Below are 20,901 nucleotides of genomic sequence, written 5' to 3' on the forward strand. Positions count from 1 at the left end.
ATTTTATATATATATATATATATATATATATATATATATATATATAAATTAAATTAAAAAAAAATCTAAAACATGTTTAGTCGATTTGATTGAATTATTGGTTAACGAGGTCAATGAGAATGGCTTTGGTCATAAATCGCACAAAAATTGATACGATAGAATATAATTTCTATTGTTCTTGACTGTTACTTGGAAATGATTAACAAATAAAACTGATTCAATGAAACTTCAAACATTTTTATTTATATATGGTACTACAAAAAAAAATCGTGTTGTTTTTATTAAAATCGTTTATTTCATTTCATTCATATATATGAATGTATGTATGTCCTGGATACTTGCAATCAATATTTCACCCACTTCCACTGATGCTATGAGCTGAAATTTTTACACATGTTAAGTCTCGATGACAATGCACGATTCATTTATTGCCGCCATATTCAATACAATATGGCGGTCGTTACAAAATTGCGATTGAAATTTTTTACAACAATCCCTATGATATGGGTATGAAATGAAAGATCTCGATGTGAAAAATGCAACTAGTAAAGTAACGTTATTCAAGATTCAATATAGCGGACGTTACGAAAAGGTGATTAATGATGATGTTCTATATCTGGTATCAAAGCGGATGAAGAACGAGTAATGATTGAAAGTTGGCAATTCTGTCATAATATGATGGAGAGTGAAATTATAGTAGAAGGTTTTAAACAATCATTGGCTATTCATGGTTTGATATATGGGCGACTGATATCTGATGGTGACTCAAGCACTTATTCCAAAATTTTGCAGGCAAGGCCATACAAAGACATTACAGTTGAGAAAGTGGAATGCAGGAATCATTTACTAAGGAATTTCTGTAATAAAATGCAAGCGCTACAAACTGAAACCAAATATTTAAAAAGTCACAGAAAGCTGTTAACAACATCACGAATCATGAGTATAAGATCCTGCATAAGAAAAGCAATTAAAAAAAATAATAATGACCCCTTTCCAGAAGAACAATATTTATTTGATGATATTTTGCAAGCACACCATCACGCCTTTGGGAATCACCATGAATGCAAATCATATTTTTGTGACGAAATAGGAAATCTGGAGAAAAATGATATCCCCAAAGATTTTGAGCTTGGTTCGTTGTGGCAAAGAATCTGTATCATGATTCAAAGTATTACCGGTCAAGCTCGAAGCTTACTTCACGACGTGGACAGCAACGTGGTGGAACGTTATCACAGCATCATTGCAAAATACGTAGGAGGAAAGAGAGTAAACTATTCGCTCAAAAATTCGTACCAGACGCGATGCGTTGCTTCAGCAGTGTCGTATAATGAAGAAAATGCGCTGTCAAAATTATATAAAAAAATGACCAATAAAAGCCCGGGAGGTAAACTCAAAATGTGGGAAGAAAGCAAATATAAACAAAAAATCCTTAGTAAGAGGTATACGAAAAAGAAGAGAAGGTTAGTTTTTAACAAAAAACAAAGTGACAAGGACTATGGCCAGTCATGTCAAAAGCCGGATATGCCGGTAGACGTACTAGATAAAATGAAAAATGATTTCATTAAAAGTTTAGATAAGACGGATGAAGAGCGAGCAATGATTGAAAGAAAAACTATTTTACAGAGCGCTAACGGAGAATGGCTTGAGATGAGGAGATCGTTATTGACTGCATCTAATTTCGGTAGAGTTATAAAAAGGCGTGTTAATACACCTTGTGCCAATTTAGTAAAAGATATACTGTACCGAAAAAATATAGACCACGTAGAATCCATAACCCATGGCCAACAAAATGAAAAAACCACCGTTTTATATTTTCATCTTTATTTTTCACATATGGCTCTCGAATTTTCATATTTCTTGATGTTCGGGGATCTAGTATCTCAGGTAATATGCAATCGAAATAGAATTTTGTCAATTTTTCTTTCATTTCTTTCTCCCAAAATTCATCATCTCGTTGAATTATTTCCGTTTTGAGGTTTTCTTTTTCATTCCCCCATACGGCAAACAGGCAATATCTTCTTTGGGTCACGTGTAACTGACCTTGAGCTTGGTAATACCAAACATGTTTTTTGTTAACTAATAGTTCACCTGATTTTGTTTTTTGCCAGAAGTTAATTTTTTTGTTCTCAATTGCTGCTGCAAGGCCCATTTTATAGGCTGTCAAAGGACACTTCACTTCAACCACAGTATCATCTCCAATTAAACCATCACGAGTTGCACCTAAGAAACATAATTGTCGGTCTATAAATAAACCACATGGTCTTATAGTTATTTATTCTTGTAGAGCCAATTGTGCCAGGGCGGTTTTTTCATTTTGTTGGCCATGGGCTATGGATTCTACGTGGTCTATATTTTTTCGGTACAGTATATCTTTTACTAAATTGGCACAAGGTGTATTAACACGCCTTTTTATAACTCTACCGAAATTAGATGCAGTCAATAACGATCTCCTCATCTCAAGCCATTCTCCGTTAGCGCTCTGTAAAATAGTTTTTCTTTCAATCATTGCTCGCTCTTCATCCGTCTTATCTAAACTTTTAATGAAATCATTTTTCATTTTATCTAGTGCGTCTACCGGCATATCCGGCTTTTGACATGACTGGCCATAGTCCTTGTCACTTTGTTTTTTGTTAAAAACTAACCTTCTCTTCTTTTTCGTATACCTCTTACTAAGGATTTTTTGTTTATATTTGCTTTCTTCCCACATTTTGAGTTTACCTCCCGGGCTTTTATTGGTCATTTTTTTATATAATTTTGACAGCGCATTTTCTTCATTATACGACACTGCTGAAGCAACGCATCGCGTCTGGTACGAATTTTTGAGCGAATAGTTTACTCTCTTTCCTCCTACGTATTTTGCAATGATGCTGTGATAACGTTCCACCACGTTGCTGTCCACGTCGTGAAGTAAGCTTCGAGCTTGACCGGCAATACTTTGAATCATGATACAGATTCTTTGCCACAACGAACCAAGCTCAAAATCTTTGGGGATATCATTTTTCTCCAGATTTCCTATTTCGTCACAAAAATATGATTTGCATTCATGGTGATTCCCAAAGGCGTGATGGTGTGCTTGCAAAATATCATCAAATAAATATTGTTCTTCTGGAAAGGGGTCATTATTATTTTTTTTAATTGCTTTTCTTATGCAGGATCTTATACTCATGATTCGTGATGTTGTTAACAGCTTTCTGTGACTTTTTAAATATTTGGTTTCAGTTTGTAGCGCTTGCATTTTATTACAGAAATTCCTTAGTAAATGATTCCTGCATTCCACTTTCTCAACTGTAATGTCTTTGTATGGCCTTGCCTGCAAAATTTTGGAATAAGTGCTTGAGTCACCATCAGATATCAGTCGCCCATATATCAAACCATGAATAGCCAATGATTGTTTAAAACCTTCTACTATAATTTCACTCTCCATTCCTGTGGACGGCCCGGAATAGTTTTTAGAACAGAAATGCTCGGCCACTGCAATTTTTTTCTTTTCGGCTCGATCACAGTGGTAGCAGTATTTGTTTCGCACTCCCAAGTACAAAATTTTGCCTGTTTTCCGACCTATGATTGCAGCGGCGCCGGATAGTGCCGAATAGTTTTTTTGTATGATCTTTTCCCATAAACACCATCTGCTACCACATCTATAACTGGTGTTCCATTTTTTGTGACTCTACCGTCTACTATAGCCATTTTTTTCTCTTCTTCAGCTGCTTGTTCCATGGACTGTTGTGCAAGTTGCTGCCAATTCTGAGAGAGTAATTTGTGGTTAGTTTGGTATGTTTTTTGAGACATCATTAGTAAATTCATGGCTGATGATAATTCTTGTAACTGAGAATGTCCACACCCAATTGAAATTATACCAGCTACAACACATGTGTTAATTGGCAAACAATTATCATCGTCATTACCGATTACAAATTTTCGGTTACACATTTTGCATAAAAAAGTAAATATGGACGATAAACCGTGAAGCTTTTCGCTAACTAATTCAATGCAAGTTAGACCGCAGTCTAACGGTCCATGATTTGAAATCTCATACAACTTTTCCAAAAAATAAGAAACGTTAATAATTCTTCGTCCAATGCTGATGTTTGTTTTAGGAGTAGGGTTGTCCATCTGAAATAAAAAGAAAATCAAGAGATAAATTAAATTAAATTAAAAAGTAATTTTAATTCATTTTTTTATGTTTTCGCGGAAAAACTCACTTCTATACTGTAACTTAACCCATCTTTATCTTGGTTTTGGTTGGAAGTCCTAAAGTTACTTTGACTGACAGAGACAGCAATCACCTAAAATTCAAAAATAAATTATATTTATAGGTTTTGAAAATATCAAAATCTATAAATTCTAAGCGTGTTTCTGGCAAGGGGCCATTCATTTATTACGTAAGACGGTCTAGGGGGTCGACCATGTCTTATGTTTTCTTACAAGGAGAGGGGAAGGAGTTTCAATAGTTCTTACTTCGGATAAAAAAATGTGCAAAATTAAAATTATTGAGAAAAGAGCCGGAAACCGCGCAATTGCCGAGGTTCGTTCGAATGCGTACCATTAAGAACCACTGAAATTACAAAAGTTTAAAAAATTGATACTTTGAAATAAAAATAAACAAAATATTTATAATTTTTTTCCTTTCAATTATTACGTAATAAATATTGTACAGGGAGGAGGGGGTTCGCCCTATTCTTATTTACTCTTATAATATGGGGGAGAACAACTAGTGTAAATATGATTTACGTAATAAATGAATGGCAAGGTGATATTACCTAGCAACATGCGGCTGATGTTAACAATATTATTACCTGTGAATTAGAGGCTTCCTCTAGTACACGCTTATATGAATGTGTACTTTTATCATTTAATTCACAATCATCGTGATTTTTTAGTGTTTCCAAACTATAAAAAAAAATTGATTTACGTTCAAATGACACATCCAAATATTTTAGATCTTTGGTTCACAACAATTACATATTTCTATGGTAACGACTTCACTTTTTTTTTTAATTATTAAAATTAATTCATACAAAACTATAATTCCTATTATAAACAAAATCTATAAAAATTAAACTCTTACGCATTAGAAACAGCTTCCTTAACTATCTTCATCCTGTAAAAAATAAAAAGATGTTAATCATTATATTTTATTAATTAAAAAAGTATTAAAAAATATATGTTTCTAAATATAGTCATTTAAAAAAAAAAACTTCGGACTTGTGGGGATCGAACTAAAACACTTACATCAGATTTCCGTACTTTGACTAAATACTCCAAGGTAACCGATTGAGAACTTGACGAAAAATCTGATTCTATGCGAACTGATTGAATGTTTTTTCTAATAGATGTGTCCAATATTCATTATATATATATATATATATATATATATATATATATATATATATATATATATATATATATATGTTTACTAATAAAATACTCTTACCTTTTTATATCGTTCATATGTTCGGCTCTTAATTTATATGAACGTTTTTGAGTTTTTTTCACAGATTGTACTTTATTTCCCATATTTGCAAAATGAAACTTTATTAATAATAACTGAATAAAAAACAAATGGCTAATTACAACTAGACTATTTTAACTTAATATATATATTTACAAGAAAGAATATTACTTGACAATTAAAATTACACAAAAAAATATCTCGTAACGCAATGATCCGGTGAAAACAGCGACACGTCCGTTTAGCAACAGGCCTCGGCCGGTAGTGTCTGTACGAGGCGTTCACGCACACATGCTTACGCATTTTGTTCGAAAATAAGAAAATCTGATTTAAAAAAAATCTATTGATATTACTAAAAAATTATGACAATAATTATTTAGTATATTTATTTATTTATGTACCAACAGAATATACAGAGAATTATATACATGAAAAATGTGTACATAGGGATAACTTATCTCTAACAAGAGATCTCTTCCAGAAACCCTGACTCTAGTGGAGATTATTTGTAGTACAGATTTATGGTGTAGGTACAATATCAATTAGTTTTATATTATAAAATTCAAGTAGACTTAACGATAAATTAATATATTACACACTAAATACAAATAAATACATTAATATATACCTATATATATATACATATACACATATATATATATATTATTATATACATATATATACATTCAACGTACATAGATACAAAAAAATATATATATATAAATACATACATATAAAATAAATTAAACTTAAGTGGAAAGAAAGTGTTGCTTGACTCTGATTTTAAACGAATTTATTGTAACATTATTATAGAAAATATTATCGGGAAGAGAGTTCCATAGGCGAGCGGCAACAACGGAAAATGAGTTTAGTTATAGGAAGTAGTATTAAAAAATGGTACCTCAAGAGTTTTCGACGCCACACATGCGCGTACTGGTCTTTCACGAGCAGGACAGAACAGAAAACGCTCATGTAGGTAATCAGGGCTACCATGTTTTAATATTTTAAAAAGAAGCGATAAAATGTGCAAGCTCCGGCGAAGTCGGATAGGAAGCCACTTTAACTGACGTCGATATTGAGAAATGTGATCAAATTTGTGCAGACCGTAAATTTATTTATTTATTTAGGGACAACCAACAGAAGTTACAACATTAGTAATTGCATAACAGATGTTCTTAGACTAAGAATTAATTGCACTTCCAATTACAGGTTATCACAGCATGCATGAATAATTGAGATACAAAAAAAAGTAAATATGATTAAGTTACAAGAGACATCAAAATTATTAATTAAATATAAAATGAAATGAAACGAATGCACAAATTTTGAAGTCTATCTAGTTTGTCAAGCAGCTCATCATTCGCATCAAGATAGCAAACATCAGCGTAGTCCAGGATGGGAAGAAGAAGGGATTGTGCAAGTAAAATTTTTGTTTTGAAAGGAAGGAAGTTCTGCAAACGTTTTAGAGAATGCAGAGAGAAATGGACACGTTTACTGACTTCGTTAACCTGAGCTCTCCATGATAAATTGCAATCTATAACTAGCCCCAGATTACAAGCTTGGTCACTATATGCTATTTTAGTTCCACCATAGACAATTGATGGTACAATATCCCAATTAATCTTGCTACGTAACTGTCTGGTACCTATTATCATTGCCTTCGACTTCAAGGGATTAACAAGAAGCCCAAAGGATGCAGCCCAGTTCTTAATTTTTGCAAGATCATAATTGATATCATGTATGGTCGAACACAGATTTGATAAGGTGGCGTGTCTATAAAGTTGTGAATCGTCTGCATAGAGATGGTAGTGAGAAGAAATAACTTTGGTAATTTCATTAATGAAGATTGAAAACAGAAGAGGAGAAAGTACGCCGCCTTGCGGAACGCCAGCAGAGAGATCAGCCCAGTCCGAGGAAGCCTCATCAGACTTTACCATCTGCCGACGACCACGAAGATAAGATTCGAACCAATCAATCACAGGCAGAGCAAAGTTAAGTGAGCGAAGGATACCAAGCAATACATCAAAGTCGACTGAATTAAAGGCATTGCTAAAATCGAGCAAAATGAGAATAGTAAACTCTCTTTTGTCCATAGCAAAGCGAATGTCTTCAGTGACTTTAAGCAGTGCGGTGGAAGTACTGTGACCGGAACGGAAACCGGATTGAAAAGGACTAAGGAGATGATTATGTGTTAGGAATTCTGACATTTGCTTACGTACAACGTCTTCAAGGATTTTTGATAGGATAGGCAAAATAGAGATGGGACGAAATTGTGAAAATGAAGATGGATTTGATATTTTAGGTAAAGGAATCACGTGTGCTAACTTCCAAACTGTTGGAAAGGTATTGGATTCAAAGGAAAAGTTTATAATGTGAGTAATAACAGGGTTTAAAGAGTCAAGGACAGGTATTAACATATCCCGACTAATGTTGTCATTACCAACCGCCTTGGAAGTGATAGACAGGAAGCTTCTCTTGACTTCGCTCTCTGTGACTGTATGAAAATTAAAAGGAATACAATCAGGCGTGATGGCGTTCGCCATCTTTAACAATGTTTCAGCCTTCGTAGAGGCTGAAATTGTTATTTAGAGAATTCAAATCAAATGAATGTTGAGAAGATTTTGAGGGATTACCCACGCCTAAGGAGTTAAAAAATCTCCACATTTGTGAAGTGGTCAGTTTATCGATGGAGGAGTGGATGAAACGGCGTTTAGCATCTCTACACATCCTATTGCAGAGATTTCGCAATTTTTTGTACGTCGCAATATTGAGGTCAGTAGGTTCCCTTTTAGAGACTCTCTTGGCTTTATCACGTTTTGCCATCATATTTTTAATATTTTGAGTAAGCCAAGGTGCGGGTAGATGTTTTACCTTAATTTTCCTAATTGGAGCGTGCTTGTCATACAATTTTGTCAAAGATTCGTTAAAATAGGCCACCTTATCGTCAACATTCGTAAACGCATACACATTATTCCAGTCAATACTATTGGCGTCATAACATAAATTTGCAATATTTATATTTTTCATATTGCGTCTTAAAATTGTTTTGGTCTTGCGCTTTGAGAAGGAGAGTTTATAGCTAACGAAGAGTAAATCATGGAAGGAGAAAGGAGCTGTCAGCTGACCATGAGCTGACACACTGTGAGGGTTGGAGACAATAATGACATCAAGAAGAGACGGAGTACAATTAGGTGAAAAATGAGTTTCTGAGAGAGGAAGGATAGTATAATTAAAAGAAGACACGATAGATTTTAGATTTGTCGCTCTGTGATCATTTTTCACGAGACAAGTGTTAAGATCACCCATTATGATCACATGTTCATAAGAAGGTGAAAGTTTCTCAAGAAGGTCTTCAAAGGTGTTAAAATAATTAATATTTAAGGAAGGACAATAGAGGACCCCTAAAAGGAGTTTAGTGTGATGGGAAGAAATTTCTATGAAGAGGTATTCAAGGATGTTAGGGGAAAGGTTTGATGATTGTTGTATTAACCGAAAGGATATATTATTTCGTAAGAAAATGCAAACACCTCCCCCTCTCTGAGAAACTCTGTCATTACGAATTAGAGTGAAATCCGGTAAAGTGTAAAGAGTCGAAGGAAGAGAAGGTTTTAACCAAGACTCAGAAACAAGGATACCGTCGACCTGCACGTTGCTAAATGATGCGAGAAAATCAGAGTAATGTGCCGGAATGCTTTGCGCATTTATATGTACAAAATTAAGACCATTAGAATTGCAGAAAAAGATAGAATTTAATTGTGAATCAACGGTCAAGCCTTCAATATCAAAAGATTGATTATGGCTAGAAACACTACGGAAATCATCAGAGGAGCATGAAAAGAAATCATCATTTATACAAGCATCACTTAAGTCAGACATATAGATATAAAATAAATATTAATATATATATATACCTTAATCTAAATAAAAGAAATAGTAAAAACAATTAAACGAAATAAAAATACTATTAATCACAAGCGATACAAATAATCTCCCACATTATTAGTCCCTGGCTTAATAAATACATAACAAAAAGAGAAACAAAGAAGAAAAAAAAATAAAAATAAAGAAAATCTATATCTATGCTACATATCTACAATTATACATATGATGACACAAATATTTTGAAATTCTAGATAGTAGCTACAGAGTATAGATATTAACTAGATATCTATTTTAAAAATTTAAAATGCAAAGAAAAAGAAACAGCTGCTTATTCACCACAAAGATAAAAATTTTCAAGCAGAATATCCGAACGCTAATCCGCTGTCAATCGTGTTAATGTCAGTTGTCGCACGTCAATGTTTTGACTGTTGTTCAAGTACCTTGTGTTTAAGGTTAAATTGTACTGGTTAAAAACAATTTAAAGAATTTGACGAATTTTTAAACTACCGACTCGTACATAAGAAAAAATAAGAGTAACATATTATTAATTGGCAGCTTAAAACCAACTACACGGATACAAATACATAGACACGGGTGACGTAATGAATGGCAGACAGCAATTATAGTAATATATGAGAAACCTTTACTTTGTAGTTACTTTAACCCGCCGAGATCTTGTCTTCTGGTCCGGCGCACTGGAAACTTGAGGAAACTTTTCGCAAAGATCCTTTAATTCGGCCGATGTAAGGATCTTTTTACGGCTTTTATCTGGAAGCGCCACAATGATTACTCCGTCAGATGTCCAGCAATTTTTCAAACCGAAATGTTTCCGAGCAGCAACGAATAATTCTTGCCTGGGCTTAGTCAAAAATTCCGATATAGTAACTCCAGACCCTTTAAGAGATGTTTTAGAGTTCCAAACTAGATTTCTGTGCTTTGTGGCAATAAAACGAACCAGTATTGGTCTTGGTTTTTCCTTCTTTGTGCCAAGACGATGGCAGATATCCAGCTGTGAAGAATCAATACTAGGCAGCTTTAATTCATTGTGCAACACGGATTGAATTTTGCTCTCCACTTGCTCGTCAGTACTCTCCGGCAGACCGTGAAAAAGCAGCACTCTGCTGCGGGAACGAGCTTCCTGCATATCAAAACCCACCGAGAGCAGCTCTAATTGCTGACGAAGCATACTAAGGGTCTTCCAGATTTCATCTTTGAAAGCAGCATAGTCCGAGGCGAGAGAACTAAAGTCTCCAAAGTAGTAGTAGTAGTGGTTGGTGGTTTAGTGCTTCCTTGTGCTTGTGTTGACAGTGAGAGCATTTTATCAAATTGATTCATGCGGGACTCGAACATTTTAACAATGTCATCCATGTTCTTGCTGAGTTGGTTATGTAAATCCATCGTACTTGTATTAATGTTGAGAATTGATTGTGAACCAGGTGAGAATTGAATGTGGGAATTTATATTAACTTTAACACTTCATGTATTATTATTTGCAGAAAAATGTAATTTTAATTAAATAAAAACTTACGAGCAAAAATTTTTTGTTGTTGATATTTCAACCTACCCGAAATATATATTGTATATTGTTTGTAGAATAATCTGACAAAAGACAAAAATTATTGAATGTATATAAGTATAGCTTTAAAACAAAAAACTTTAAAACAAAAGACTTTTTTAGAGGTATCTTTGCGATTTTTTTCTATCGAACCAAATTAATTACATCATGTTTTCATATCAATAAATAGCTAGGATGTATCCTGAATATTATCATATATTTTTTTCATTTTTTTTATTGCATTGGATTATATACTTTTGGGCATTATAAAACTTGCATTTAGCTCATGTAGTCCCCTTAATGAAAGGCTGACGCGAATGAATTATATACTTTTTAAGAAAGCCCAGGATCTCGGCAAACAACATAGTTGGCGGTTTATCTGGACTCGATCTGGGCGTATATATGCCAGACAGCATCCAGGGGCACCAGCGCAGCGCAACGAATTCGATCTGAACAGGACTTGGCAATTTTTGGTGGTTTGAACATCAGCCATTTAAAGTTATTTTTTATTTATAGCTCTAGTACTAGTAATTTATTTATTTATTTATTTATTTATTTATTTGTAACAAAATCCACAGCTTATACAAAAGTAATTAATAAAAGAAAAATACATTGTCTAAACAGAAGCCAATTTCGGATTTACATTTTTTATGCTTATCAGTTATGGTAAACTAAGGACAGTAAGTAAGTTCCTAAAGAAAAAAAAAATACAAAGCAAAAATACAGTAGGTATACAGAACATATTTTTATTATTTAATAGTTACATTAATAATGGTGTAATGTCCCCTATTTATAAAGTCTCGATAGTTTTTTATAGAAAAATAATAATATATTAAAACTTAGCTCAAAAATAAATAAATACAGCTTTTGTAAAATATATTATAAAATACTATATTATGTTAAATATAATTTTCTTTTATACAATATTATATTATTAAGATATATACATAAAAAAACAAACACTAATTTTCTATTTATCGTTATCTACTATAATGTGTTGTGTGATATATTTGTTTTGAAAAATAACTTATATACATCTATTATACTTAATCATGTATATATAGTTTACAAATTTACATATAAGTACGTGTGTGTGAATGTGATTATATTTATGTATGAATATATGCTATATAATGGTTAAAATACGTTGTGTTAAGGTTGGTTTTTTGAATCCTGGTTTACTTGGGACAAAACACGACGAATTTCTGGTGGCTATGGATCGCCATAATGTAGATATTATGGCCATAAACGAAACTTGGCTCAAAGAAGGTGAGGATGAGCGTACTCCGATTGTACCAGGCTATCGTTTGCGACACGTACTGCGTCCGCCGGCTGTACATAATCGAGGGGGAGGTGTTGGATTTTATTTTAAGAAAGACTTAACTATACAAATATTGCCACACGTTAATTGCTCACAAATTGAGCAAATGTGGATTCGTGTCAAAATTAACACCAAGTCCGTTATTGTAGGCACTGCCTATCGACCTCCCTGGCTTAGGCCGGATATATTCTTTAACGCACTAACAGAAACGATTGTCTCTTTTACATCCGGTGACGTTATTTTACTACTTGGGGACTTCAACATAAATATTCTGAATAAAAACGATAGGTACTTAAATTTGTTATATGACTTTTTAACTATCCATAATTTGAATCAATTTGTAAATGAGTCCACGCACTTTTCGAACAGCGGTGGAACACTGATCGATCTTGTTTGCTCGAATGTAAATATCAATCGAATCGGTGTGGATCGCATACCAGATCTTAGTAGCCATTCTTATATATATTGCGAGATAAACATTCCCAGAGAAAAACCAAAAGCTAAGCGTATATTTTTTAGGCCAATTAAAAACATCCACCCAAGTAAATTGGAAAAACCTTTGAATTTAATTGATTGGGAACAAGTGTCAGACTCACAAGATGTAAATGAGATGGTTTCTCAATTTAACAACAATATATTATGTATCTATGACATGTTGGCACCAGTCAAATCTACATACGTTAGAGAAAGAAATTACCCTTGGATAACCTACAACATAAAATTGATGATGCGAAGCCGGGATGAAGCTCATGTAACAGCACGTACTACTGATATCGAACAACATAAGGTTTACTATAAATATATTAAGAAATAAGTAGATATAGCATTATATAATGAAAAAAAAAGCGTATTATACCGTTTATATTAACTTCAACTTAAAAAACTTGCGATTATTGTGGAATAATTTAAAAAAGCATATTAATTTTAAATCTAAGAAAATTACACATTGCCTGACCATCTAAATGATTCGACGAAAATTAACAATCATTTTCTTGCCATTCCGGGTAATTTATATGCCCCTCTATCGACTATTGATTTTTATGAAAAAAATATAAACTTAAATTCAGATAGCTTTGCCTTGCCCCAGTAAATAGTTCTGATGTGCTTGACATAATAAAGTCCTTACATTCCAACGCAATAGGGATTGACGGTATTTTTTTAGAAATGTTATCGATTGCTGTTCCTGTTGTTTTAAATACAATTACTGACATTGTAAATAAATCAATTGTAACCAATTCCACTGCTCTGGCAAACTGCGCTGGTAAAGCCAATTCCCAAAAAAAGACAATGTAACTGGTTTTAATGATTTACGCCCCATTAGTATTTTGCCCTGTCTGTCCAAAATTCTAGAAAAGGTGGTTTTTAAACAGATGAACCAGTATGTCATTGATAAAGACATATTGCCGACAAAACAATCCGGTTTTAGATCGAAACACAGCACTACTACAGCTCTGGCTGATGTTGTGGATGACATACTGGAAGCACAGGATGTTGGCGAAGGGACTATTTTAGTACTTTTAGATTTTTCTCGGGCCTTTGATAGCATTAATAGAGCACTACTGTTTTCGAAATTAAAATATTATGGATTTAGCTTAGAAACTATCAAATGGTTCTTAAGTTACTTAGGAAGACTAAATTAATAAATAAATCATACTATTCATTAAAAGAGTACTTTTTAGAAAGAAACGCCTGGAGTTAGGCTCGGGTTCCATGATAGGACGCTAATTACTGTCAATAACAGCATTGTAAATGTGTTTATTTGAAAAGAGCAACTATGCGAGTTTCTTGCCGTTTCTTCTCGCTAGAAGCTGCTTTCCGAAACGGTGGTAGTATTTGATTATTGACGATTCAAAAACGCTTCATTGTGAAGTTTACTTGAATAAAATTGATTTGATTTGATTTGATTTGATTTGATTTGATTTGATTAGGAAATAGAAGTCAGATTGTTGAGACATCGCAAGAGGATGGCACTAAACAGTTTTATTTATTTATTTTATTTGGTTCTTCAACAATTTGTACACTGTTAATAATAATAAAATATAACAAAAATAACATTCTGTTCTAAGTGTCACAATTACTTATAGAAGAACACAGCATGCACTAAAAGAAAACAATCAACATCTTAACCTAATTAGAAAATTATTTCAATCTTAATTAAAAGCAAGTAAAAAAACAAAAAAAAAAACGATGTAATAAATATATATATGGGACAGGATGTATCAACTTAGACTTCATTTTTGTTGCCCAGTACGATATTTTTCATGGACGCAATGGACGTAACATTTAGATCGACACTGTGTTGATATTCATCATAAGCATCATACATTTGTGAAATTGGACTATGTAGTTTAAGGTTTGTGTGATGCTTTGGTTTATTAAACAAGTGCAAATTATTTGACCTAGGTAATCTGGTGGGAACATTAAAAGTAAGTTTTTGTAATAGGTCTGAATTAATAATCGACCCAGTAACGATTCTACTTAAAAATATTAATTGAAAAAGACTTCTACGTTTCGACAATGGAGCGAGTTTGAAATATTCAATACGTTCATCGTAAGATTTGAGTACTTTGCTAAGCTTGCAACTATAAGTTAAATATCTAATGAATTTTTTCTGGATGGACTCAAGTCTATCGATACGATTTTTGTATCTAGTAGACCAAACTACGCTGCAGTATTCTAGATTACTTCTAACCAATGCATTGTACATAACAATTTTTGTAGCTGGCTGCTTGAAGTTCTTTGATTCTCTTATTAAAAATCCTAGTATTTTCGATGCCTTCAGGACTAAGATTTCGATATGTTTACCAAATTTAAGTTTTTGATCGAAATTTATACCCAAGTCTCGAATAATGTCTACCTCTTTAAGTTCTTCCCCATTTATATGATATACTGTCGGTTTTTTATATTTGTTTTTTGTGAATTTAATATGTTTGCATTTTGCTACATTTAAAGCCATTTTGTTTTCTATGCACCACTCTGCTAGTCTATCTAAATCATTTTGAAACATAATAGAGTCGGAAGAATCCTTAATCCTAGCCGTAGCTTTTAAATCATCTGCGAAAAGATATATTTGTGAGTGTTTAAAACATTCACCAATATCGTTGATAAAAATTGTAAACAATTGTGGTCCTAGATGAGAACCCTGTGGGATACCAGACAAAACCTGAAAGGAATTGGAAGTATAACCATTTATCACTACTCTAGCATTGCGATTTTTCAGATAAGAATCAAACCAACTAAGCAAAGGATTCGATATCCCGTAAGATTTTAATTTGTCTAATAGAATAGCATGATTTACGGTATCGAAGGCCTTACTGAAGTCGGTGTACACCGCGTCTACCTGGATTCGTCTATCTACAGCATCAATTAGGTCTTCGACGTATGAAGTCAAGTTAGTTGCAGTAGATCGCCCCCTGTAAAAACCATGCTGGGCCTCAATTATTAACTGCGATACATGCCAAGTAAAAAATGGGCATATGAGCTTTTCAAAAACTTTTGCCAAAACTGACAGAATAGCAAATGGTCTATAGTTAGTTATAAGAGATTTGTCACCGTCCTTGTAAATCGGAACGATATTGGTTTCCTTCCACAGATTAGGAAATTTTCCAGTTTCTAAAGACATATTGAATATTAAAGTTAAGGGAATTGATAGTTTCTGCGCATTACTCTGGAAAAATATAGGAGGAATATTGTCCGGTCCAGCACCCTTTTTTATATCAAGCTGTTTGAGTGCGTCGCTAACCTGCTTTTGAGAAATTGTGATAAAATGTAGTGTATTACAAGTTTTGCAGTCTCTTGAAATATATTTGGTTTGGTCATTATTATTCACATAAACGCTAGAAAAATGTAAAGCAAAAAAGTTACATATCTCTTCCCAGCAATCGGAGGTTCGGACACCATTAGACATAACGGCGGGAATTTTATTATTCCCGCCCCTTTTAATTTTTAAATAACTCCAGAAATAATTGGGGTTAGAGATTAGTTTACGTTCCAAGAATGAAATATATGAGTTGAAACAACTCAGAGTCATCTTATCACAACGTTTTTTAAGCAAATCAAAAGCAAGTTCATCCAGCGGGTTCCGATACTTTTTGAATCTTAATCTTATTTTATTTTTTTCATTTAGTGCCTTAATTAAAGCTTTCGAGAACCAATGAGGATATTTTACATTTCTGATTCTAGATTTAGGAACAAAATCATTTATGACTTTGTAAATAACAGAATAAAAAGCATTTAACATATCATCGATGTCGGAACAACAAGAAAATATTTCTGACCAGTTTATTTTATCCAGTGCCTTCCCTATTTCTTCATAATTTGCTTTAATATAATTAAGTTTGTTTGTTCTTGGTAATACGTATTTTTTTAATTTTAATTTCGTAAATAATAAATCTAAAATCAATGGAGGGTGATGAGTGTCAGTTTTAGTTAAGACGTCATGAGGACTATCGACCATTAAATAAGTTAAATTAGACAGCACAAGATCAATAATCTTGTCATTAGAATTCTTTAAATTATTGTACTGACACAAATTGTTTGATGCAAGGAATTCACATAACGTTCTTTCAACATTGTTATTTACATGCATTGGTGTAGAAATAAATTTACCATCATTGTCAAACCAGTTTATAGAACTTATGTTAAAATCACCCAATATAACGCATTTTTTATTTTGTTCGAGTAATTTGTTTGCACTATCTACGAAATGGGACAATAGATTAGTATTTATCGGCGGCGGCAAATAAACGGCGCATATGTAAAATGTTTCACCGGAGCCACCTACCGAAGGAGTAACATTTATCCATATATCTTCACTTAAACTCTCATAGTCAAACAACCGTCGTGATTTGTATTTTCTGGAGACAGCAATTAACACGCCACCACCCTTAGTTTTGTTATTAAATCTAGTTATTGTTCTATCTCGCCTAAACACTTCGTAACGATCATCGAATATCTCTGAATCAAGGACACTTATATTAAGCCAGGTTTCCGTGAACACAATAACGTCATAATCACAACTTGAAATTTTACAATATACATCTTTAAGTTTTGTTTTTAAACCCCTTACATTTTGATAATAAACACTTAATTGATCGAAGGTTACTTATTATAAACTAATACAGTTAATGATATAAAAAAAATATAAATAGAAAGAAGAAAACAAGAATACATGAATTAGTCTATTTTATCTAAGGATGCAATATCTTTTATATATTTATAGTCTGAGTTATCAGCTTTTCTCATAAATATCCTGCCATTACGAACCCAAACGTAACTATATCCCTTTAGTTTTGCTTTCTGCCTCGCTAAAGCATGAAGAATCTTATTTTTTGGTGAAAGGTGCTCTACTATGTATACATTTACTTTAGCCCCCCCATTACCAAGAAGTTGTGTATTCAGTTTTTGTTCAGGGTTGTTTTTATTGTATTTTATTGCGGCAGCTAAAAAGGTGTCTCGAGTTCTAGGACTATTAAATTGAACAACAATCGGTTTTGGTCTAGAAGTCTTAGGGTTTTGCTTGGCAATACGTGTGACATTATGTATCTGACTTTCATTCAAATGGCAAGATATTACTTTACTTAAATTAGTTACAGTATTTATAAGGTTTTCATTTTTATACTCAGGCAGACACTGAATTTCGACGTTGCATGCTCTTGTCTGTTGCTCCATTATACTTAAGCGTGTATCGAGATCTTGAACTGTTGATTGAAGCTGCTCGTTTTCTTTATACAGCTTATCCACAAGATTAAATTTTGAATTCATTTCAGATTTAATTTCTTCATATTGATCATTCATGAATTTCATTGACTCCTTGACGCAGCATATTTCATCCATAACTGATTTTAATTCATCTTTAATAGATTTTCGTATGGTTTCGTTAAAATGTTTTATTAATTCTTGAATTTCGTTTTTGACAATACTTCGTATTTCTTCTTGTGTAACAGATACGATAGACATATCTGGACTGTCGGAAATTGTAATTTTCTCTTTTTTCCGGCGAGTGATATTGGTTTGATCTGGCTGTTTATAATTTATTTTCCTTGTTTTAAGCGGCGTGTCATCAGCATTACCTCTTTTTGGCTTACATTCCGGACATAGCCAAATAGTGTCTATCCCAATAACTTCTTCTTCCTTTTCACATGCTACACAGTATGCATGATAATTTTTATGACACGATGAGCATGTCAAAAACTTTTCATTAGCTTTAATAACTTGCGGACACCCACCACATTTGTTTAATGAACTTGACGCCATTAGAAAAAGAGTGTAAAATTAATAATTATTATTTTTTTTTTTACTAATCTTACCACGGTAATAAATGCTCTTATAGAAACTGTCGGCAACTCACAGTAAACAATGCTCCGGCTCTGTTTACGTTACGGTAACGGCAAACACTGATTATATTATAGTAATTGCGGGTAGTTTGGTATCGATGCACTTTGTCCACTTAATATAACAGCTATAACTATTGATGGGGATCACGGTCCGTCACATTTATCACTATTTAAGTTCGACTATATTCTAAGCTTTATAATTTATATAAGATTATTATCCATTTATATGATTTTATAACTCTTTTCAAATTAAATTTGCAGAGGGATTGAAAGAGATGTTGATCTTATGAACTGTGTGTTTTCCACAGTTTGACACGGTAACCGGTCCTAGACTTCTATCACACACGAAACAACTAATTCAGAGAGTCCAAAATGCCTGTGCTAGATACTGTTTTGATATTCCGCCTCGGACACATGTTACACCATATATTAACAATGCAAGGATTTTAAAAATGGACTACCGTAGACAACTACATTTTTCTATCCCGAAGTATCTATATAACAAATTGCATTGGTCTAGTGACTGCAATAAAACCTATGATACGCGGGCCAGCGGTCATCTCCTGCTCGTACCTCGACATCGCTCCACAGCCTTTGAAGGTAGCTTCCGGTACGCCGCCACCAGGTGTTGGAATAATTTACCGCCGCCGTTTCGAAATCTAAAAACGATTAACAGTTTTAGACGTCATTGTAAATCGTTTTTGTTAAAGCAGCAAATAGGAACATAAAAGCTTTACAATAATATAATCTATTTTTTGTATCTTATTACATTTATATGCATCTTTATTTCCTTACAACAATATTATAACGCAAATGACTTTTATAATGTAACGTAATGTATGTTTCAATATTTAGAATATATTAATATTAAAAAAAAATTATAATATCAAAATTTTCTATTTATATATATAGGTATTAATAATTATGACAAACAATTGAGTAACACTTTCTTTCCTTCTTATAATATGTATGACTTTACATTAATATAATATTTGTATTTAGAAAGAATAATGTATCTATAGATAAGTGTAAGTACCTTGACTTTGATGCTTCATCGCGTGGCGTGGAAAAACTATACTGGTGGTAATGATGTCCAGTCAAACCATAAGGTACTGTAGTTGCGTTTGTTTTTTATTTTTTTTAGTTAACGTTTTAGTCTTTATTCGTTTTTTCTCGTAATGGGGTTTGATAATTAAACTAAAATAATAATGTGATTCTAAATACACAAATTAAGGGTCGTGCGTTGCGTAATGGCAGTCACGCCATCCTGAAGGCGCGAGCCGCGAATTGTGTGAGACGTGAGCGCCCGACGGACCACCCCTTTCGCCCCGCAACTCGTCCCACCGGGTTCTGGGAAGACGCTAACATGATTTTATGCGTATACTTATTGCGCCTAAAGAAAATATTAAGCTAAGCGTATATATAAAACTATATATAAATTTTTACATATCTGTATGTTACAAGTATATGTATCAGGTTTAGTATAGTTTTATAATTATGTATATTTAAATATAAATATTCTATTTACTTTTGAAGATTTTCTTCCCTTATTTTTTTTCATATAGTTTTTGTGTACAGCAAGTTGCTGCCTACCGTAGAAAAAAAAAATAGAAATGGATGTCACTGAAAACCAGTTTTGGAGCAAAACTCCAACATTAACTGAGGAACATTCCTTTTCGGGGACATTGCACCATTAAAGATAGATAAGCATTAATTCTCGTTATTTATTTTTTTATTATTAGTTTTTTTTTATAGTCATGTTTTTTTCCTTTTCTCTTTATATTTGTAGGTATATTTTTATTTAATACTTGCATGTTACATTTGTTTTTCTTGTTTTTCCTGTTAAAATTTGTTACTATTTTTTTTTTTTTTTATCTTTTGTATTTATTTAATTTGTAAATGTGTGTGTTCCCGAATAAACAGTATTCTATTCTATTCTTTTAACTGGCGTATAGATACAGGAGCCTCAATTTTAGCTATAAAACATAAACATGTTTTAGATTTCAACATTCCAATTAACAAAGAAAACATAACAATAAACGGGATAGGTGGAAAGGTACAGGCTATCGGATACGTATGTTTACAGATGACAGTACACGGGCAGTATATTAGTCATAAGTTTTATATATTTGAGTCCTTCCTGTAGTTATATAGTCCTTTGAACCTTGTAAGTCGCATGGTATTTTAGGACAAGACTTTTTAGGAAAGTATGGAGCGGCGCTTGATATGAAACATAATAGTCTGTCTTTATGGATCAGTGAATCTAAACAAATATCTTTGCAATTAATAGACTCGTGTAGTCATTTATTATCATTACCTGCCAGATCAGAATTAATTCAATATATTTATACCAGTT

Source organism: Vanessa cardui, chromosome W (assembly GCF_905220365.1).
Source record: "Vanessa cardui chromosome W, ilVanCard2.1, whole genome shotgun sequence".
Lineage (NCBI taxonomy): Eukaryota > Metazoa > Arthropoda > Insecta > Lepidoptera > Nymphalidae > Vanessa > Vanessa cardui.